We start from the raw sequence: 7,399 nt of genomic DNA, 5'->3' as shown, positions 1-7,399 counted from the left end.
GCAGGCGCAGGGGACTGATCTGTGTGCATTCTGCGTTTGCGAGAACATTCGCATGATGGCGTCCGAAAGGAGCACATCTCAAAGACAGGAATGGCTACGCTTGTCAGAACACTATTCACAATTTTTACACCATTATCGATATCTAGTCACACAACTAATACACATGCATATTGATCTCCTTCTTAACAGTTCAAAGAGGTGCAGGACAAGCTCCTAGAAACGGAGCGCGTAGAAGCACTTCAAGAGGAAATAGCGGGATTTTTGCTCCACCAGGTCATAAATCCAAAGGGAGAATACTATTACCCGCTACCGCCCCCATCGACCAGGTCATGAACCACTTCCAATTGTCATCGTGCTCCGAAGGCACCAATTAGGCTAATGCCACTAGCTCCGAAGGCAACATGCATATGTAGGAGAAATTGTATATGGCTATACATGTGTGTGTGTGAATTAATATGGTGGTTTGTGAGACATTGATGATATATATATGATTGGGTCTACTAGAAATTCTATTTATATATATATATATATGCATAACGTGTACAATGTGTAGTATCGTAAAATACCAGCAAACGAAAAAGAATTAAAATGGAAAACACAAAATTAAATGAAAAAGAAATCATAAAACCAAAAACCCCCCAAACATTTTAGTACCGGTTGGTGTTACCAACTGGTACTAAAGGGCTCCCGGCCCCCGGAGCTGGCTCGTGCCACGTGGTTGCCCTTTAGCACCGGTTCGTGCTGAACCGGTACTAAAGGGGGGGCCTTTAGTGACCACACTTTAGTGCCGGTTATGGAACCGGCACTAAAGGGCCTTATGAACCGGTGCTATTGCCTGGTTCTGCACTAGTGCTTATACATGTTCCTATGACTATGAGATTATGCAACTCCCGAATACCGAAGGAACACTTAATGTTCTATTAAACGTCACAACGTAACTGGGTGACTATAAATATGCTCTACAGGTGTCTCTGATGGTGTTTGTTGAGTTGGCATAGATCGAGACTAGGATTTGTCACTCCGATTGTCGAGAGGTATCTCTAGGCCCTCTCGGTAATGCACATCACTGTAAGCCTTGGAAGCAATGTAACTAATGAGTTAGTTACAGGATGTTGCATTACGGAACGAGTAAAGAGACTTGCCGGTAACGAGATTGAACTAGGTATTGAGATACCGACGATCGAATCTCCCGTAAGTAACATACCGATGACAAAGGGAACAATGTATGTTGTTATGTGCTTTGACCGATAAAGATCTTCGTAGAATATGTAGGAACCAATATGAGAATCCAGGTTCCGCTATTGGTTACTGATCGGAAGTGAGCCTCGGTCATGTCTACATAGTCCTCGAACCCATAGGGCCCGCACGCTTAACGTTCGGTGACGATCAGTATTATGAGTTTATGTGTTTTGATGTACCGAAGGTAGTTCGGAGTCCCGGATGTGATCACGGACATGATGAGGAGTCTCAAAATGGTCGAGACATAAAGATCAATATATTGGAAGGCTATGTTTGGACATCGGAATGGTTAGTTCGGGCATTTACCAGAGTACTGGGGGGTTACCGGAACCCCCCGGGGAGTCAATGGGCCTCATTGGGCCTTAGTGGGAGAGAGGAGGAGGCGGCCAAGGGGGGGGGGGCGCCCCCCCCCCCCCAAGCCCAATCCGAATTGAGTGGGGGGCCGGCCCCCCTTTCCTCCCCCCTCTCTCCCCCTTCCTTCCTCTCCTACTCCAACTAGGGAAGGGGGAATCCTACTCCTTTATATACGGGGGAGGGGGCACCCCTTAGACACACAAGTTGATTGTTTAGCCGTGTGTGGTGCCCCCCTCCACAAATTTCCACCTCAATCATATCATTGTAGTGCTTAGGCGAAGCCCTGCGTCAGTAACTTCATCATCACCGTCATCACGCCGTCATGCTGACAAAACTCTCCCTCGACCTCAACTGGATCTAGAGTTCATGGGACATCACCGAGCTAAACGTGTGTAGATCATGGAGGTGTCGTACCTTTGGTGCTAGGATCGGTCGGATCGTGAAGACGTATGACTACATCAACCACGTTGTCATAACGCTTTCGATTTCGGTCTACGAGGGTACGTGGACAACACTCTCCCCTCTCATTGCTATGCATCACCTAGATGGATCTTGCGTGTGCGTAGGATTTTTTTGAAATTAATGTGTTCCCCAACAAATATGAGTATTATGCTTCGATGAAAACTCAAACTCTGCATGAAGGAATCAGTGAGATAATAATACTGTAAGCACTTGTCCGATAAGAAGTCCTCGAGGCCGGCATTTTGTACATACGCATAGAATTCATCCTTGAAACCTGCACGATCCATAAATTCATCCGAAGGCCATTCACACGGCTTCACTTGAGCTTCCCTTGGTGGTTCAAGGTCGTGTTCACGAATTGCATGCCTTGGTCCTTGCTTCCTCGAAGAACCGCCTTGATACATTATCATGGACATTTTTCTTCCTCTGAAAAATTTCTGAAATTTCGAATGACTCAAAATAAAAGTGAACCAAACTCAACAAGATGATAGCAACTACACCTACAAGTGCCTAGAGGCTATATCATGCATCAAAACTACTTTGGACCATATAAATTTGACATGCAAGCTCAAGAACAGGATCACCAATGCAGCAAAAATTTGCAATAAATAAAGCACTAGAACAAAAACTAATTGGACCATTGGAAGAGTCACATACCGAAGAATAATCCCCCAAAGCAGTTTTGTGAATGGGGCTTTGAGCAAGGAGATCGAAAATGGCAACAAGATGAGCAAGAACACGAGTTTGAGCTATGGGATGATTTTTTCTGGAGGAAGAAGGATATGATGGGTGCTGGAATAAGTGGAGGGGGCCACGTGGGGCCCATAAGGACAGGGGCGTGCCCCAGGGGGTGGGGGCGCCCTCCGCCCTTGTGGCCAGCTGGTGAGGCCCCCTGGTGTGTTCTTTGCACCAGAAATTCTAAAATATTATACAAAAATCATACTAAATTTTCAGGGCATTTGGAGAACTTTTATGTTTGGGACATTTTTTATTGCATGGATAATTCAGAAAAAAGACAGAAAATACTATTTTTGCTTTTATTAATCTAAATAACGGAAAGTAAAAAGTAGGTACAAAAAGTTATGCCTCTAAATTCATCCATCTCATGCTCATCAAAAGGAATCCATTAACAAGGTTGATCAAGTCTTATTAACAAACTTCTTCCAAATGACTTGAAATCGGAGAATTTTCGAATAACACTAGGTTACCTCAACGGGGATATGCATTTTCCCAACAATAAGAATATCATATTTCTTTTTGGTAGTAGGAAGAGGAAATTCAAAACCTCCAATAGTAATAGTTGAAAATTTTCCAATGAATTGATACTATGGACTTGAGGTTGTTTCTTCAGAAAGTGTACTGTATGCTCATTACCATTAACATGAAGAGTGACATAGCCTTTGTTGCGATTAATAACAGCCCCTATAGTATTCAAAAAGGGTCTACCAAGGATGATCGACATACTATTGTCCTCGGGAATATCAAGAATAACAAAGTCTGTTAAAATAGTAACATTTGCAACCACAATAGGCACATCCTCACAAATACCGACGGGTATAGCAGTTGATTTATCAGCCATTTGCAAATAGATTTCAGTAGGTGTCAACTTATTCAATTCAAGTCTACAATATAAAGAGAAAGGCATAACACTAACACCGGCTCCAAGATCACATAAAGCAGTTTTAACATAGTTTCTTTTAACGGAGCATAGTATAGTTGGTACTCCCGGATCTCCAAGTTTCTTTGGTATTCCACCCTTAAAAGTGTAATTAGCAAGCATTGTGGAGCTTCCCGTATATTTCTTTTATTAGTAACAATCTCTTTCATATACTTAGCATAAGGAGGCATTTTAAGCATATCAATCAAACACATACGGAAAAAGATAGGTCTAATCATTTCAGCAAAGCACTCAAAATCCTCATCATCCTTTTTATTGGATCGCTTAGGAGGAAAGGGCATGGGTTTCTGAACCCATGGTTCTGTTTCTTTACCATGTTTTCTAACAACAAAATCTCTCTTATCATAACGTTGATTCTTTGATTGTGGGTTATCAAGATCAACATCAGGTTCAATCTCTACATCATTATCATTACTAGGTTGAGCATCAATATGAGCATCATCATTAACATTAGCACTAGGTTCATATTCATTACAAGACTGTGTCTCAACATCAGAAATAGAAATATCATTGGGATTCTCAGGTGTGTCTACAGCAGGTTCACTAGCATGCAAAGTCCTATCAGTTTTCTTTTTCTTTTTAGTACAAGGACTAGGTGCATCAATATTAGTTCTCTGAGAATCCTGCTCAACTCTCTTAGGATGGCCCTCTGGATACAATGGTTCCTGGGTCATCTTGCAACCTCTAGTCATAACCCTAACATCATTATCATTGTTCTTACTATTCAACTCATTAAGCAAATCATCTTGTGCCTTAAGTACTTGTTCTACTTGAGTTGTAACCATGGAAGCATGTTTACTAATAACCTTAAGATCATTAATAGTTCTACTCATATAATCACCCAAGTGGTCAAGCATGTAATCTTACGTTTCAATTGTCTACTAACATAAGCATTGAAGTTTTCTTGTTTAACAATAAAATTATCAAACTCATCCAAGCATTGACTAGCAGACTTATTATGAGAAATATTGCCTTCATCAAATCTTCGGAGAGAGTTTACCTCTACTGCCTATGTTGGGTTATCAAGACCATGTATTTCTTCAATACGCGGTAAAATTTTTTACATCTTCAGCTTTATACCTTTTTCTTTCATAGATTTCTTTGCCTCTTGCATATCTTTAGGACTGAGAAATAGAATACCCCTCTTATTTGGAGTTGGTTCAAGAAGTGTCCAATCATTATCATTACTCAGTATGTTATTCAATAGCAATTCAGTTTGCTCAATAGTTCTTTCCCTGAAAACACAACCAGCACAACTATCCAGGTGGTCTGTGGAAGCATCGGTTAGTCCATTATGAAAGATATCAAGTATTTCATTTTTCTTGAGAGGATGATCAGGCAAAGCATTAAGTAATCGGAGAAGCCTCCCCCAAGCTGCTTGTCGGAGACTCTCTTCTTCAATTTGCACAAAATTAAATATTTCCTTTAAAGCATCTTGTTTCTTATGAGCAAAGAAATATTTTTGATAGAAGTGATAAATCATATCCTGGGGACTACGCACACAACCAGGAGCTAGATAATTAAACCATAACTTAGCATCACCCTTTAATGAGAAAGGAAACAATCTGAGAATATAGTAATAGCGAATTTTTTTCTCATGAGAAAATAGGGTGGCTATATCATTTAATTTAGTAAGATGTGCCACAATAGTTTCAAATTCATAACCATATAAAGGATCAGGTTCAACCAAAGTAATTAACTCAGGATCGACAAAGAATTCATAATCCTTATCAGTAACAAAGATAGGTGAAGTAGCAAAATTAGGATCATATTTCATTCTAGCATTCAAGGATTTTTCTTTCAGCTTAGCTAACAATTTCTTAAGATCCTCTCTATCATTGCAAGCAAAGAAGTCTCTAGCAGTTTCTTCATCCATAACATAACCCTCAGGTACAACAGGCAATTCATATCTAGGGGGAGAATCATAATCTTCAGTTTCAAGAATATCATCAGTTTCAGTAATTTCATTCTCTCTAACCCTAGCAAGTTGTTCATCAAGAAATTCACCTAGTGGCATAGTATTATCAAGCAGAGAAGTAGTTTCATCATAAGCATCATGCATAGCAGAAGTGGCATCATCAATAACATGCGACATATCGAAATCAATAGCAGGTGTAGGTGTCGCAAGTTTACTCAAAACAGAAGGAGAATCAAGTGCAAAGCTAGATGGCAGTTCCTTACCTCCCCTCGTAGTTGAGGGATAGATCTTGGTTTTGTTGTCTTTCAAATTCCTCATAGTGATCAACAGATATAAATCCCAAGTGACTCAGAGAATAGAGCTATGCTCCCCAGCAACGGCGCCAGAAAAAGGTCTTGATAACCCACAAGTATAGGGGATCGCAACAGTTTTCGAGGGTAGAGTATCCAACCCAAATTTATTGATTCAACACAAGGGGAGCCAGCGAATATTCTCGAGTATTAGCAGCTGAGTTGTCAATTCAACCACACATGAAAGACTTAATATCTGCATCAAAGTAGTATGGAAGTAATGGTAACAGTGGGAAAAGTAACAGCAGTTTTGCAGCAATCGTAACAGTGGCAATGGAAAAGTAACGAAGCGAAGATCAATATGAAACGAGCTCGTAGGCAATGGATCAATGATGGATAATTATGTCGGATAGCATTCATCATGCAACGGTTATAACATAGGGTAACACAGAACTAGCTCCAGTTCATCAATATAATGTAGGCATGTATTTCGAATATAGTCATACATGCTTATGGTAAAGAACTTGCATAACATCTTTTGTCCTACCTTCCCGTGGCAGCGGGTTCCTATTGGAAACTAAGGGATATTAAGGCCTCCTTTTAATAAAGTACCAAACAAAAGCATTAGCACTTAGTGAATACATGAACTCCTCAAACTACGGTCATCACCGAGAGTGGTCCCGACTATTGTCACTCCGGGGTTGCCGGATGCTACCTCTTTTAGCACTACATTGGTTTTCCCCGAAGAGGAAGGGATGATGCAACAAAGTAGCGTAAGTATTCCCTCAGTTTTTGAGAACCAAGGTATCAATCCAGTAGGAGGCTACACGCAAGTCCCTCGTACCTGCACAAACAAATAAATCCTCGCAACCAACGCAAATAGGGGTTGTCAATCCCTATATGGCCACTTACGAGAGTGAGATATGAAAGATACGATAAAGATAATATTTTTGGTATTTTTATGATAAAGATGCAAAGTAAAATAAAGGCAAAGTAAATAACTAAGTAGTAGGGGATTGATATGATAAAGATAGACTCGGGGGCCATAGGTTTCACTAGTGGCTTCTCTCGAGAGCATAAGTATTCTACGGTGGGTGAACAAATTACTGTTGAGCAATTAACAAAATTGAGCATAGTTATGAGAACATCTAGGTATGATCATGTATATAGGCATCACGTCCGAGACAAGTAGACCGACTCCTGCCTGCATCTACTACTATTACTCCACTCATCGACCGCTATCCAGCATGCATCTAGAGTATTAAGTTAAAAACATAGTAACGCCTTAAGCAAGATGACATGGTGTAGAGGGATAAACTCATGCAATATGAAGAAAACCCCATCTTGTTATCCTTGATGGCAACAACACAATACGTGCCTTGCTGCCCTTACTGTCACCGGGAAAGGACACCGCAAGATTGAACCCAAAGCTAAGCACTTCTCCCATTGCAAGAAAGA

The sequence above is a fragment of the Triticum urartu genome, chromosome 5 (genome assembly GCF_003073215.2).
Source record: "Triticum urartu cultivar G1812 chromosome 5, Tu2.1, whole genome shotgun sequence".
In the NCBI taxonomy this organism is placed as follows: Eukaryota; Viridiplantae; Streptophyta; class Magnoliopsida; order Poales; family Poaceae; genus Triticum; species Triticum urartu.
Note: the sequence above shows the minus strand (reverse complement) of the source record.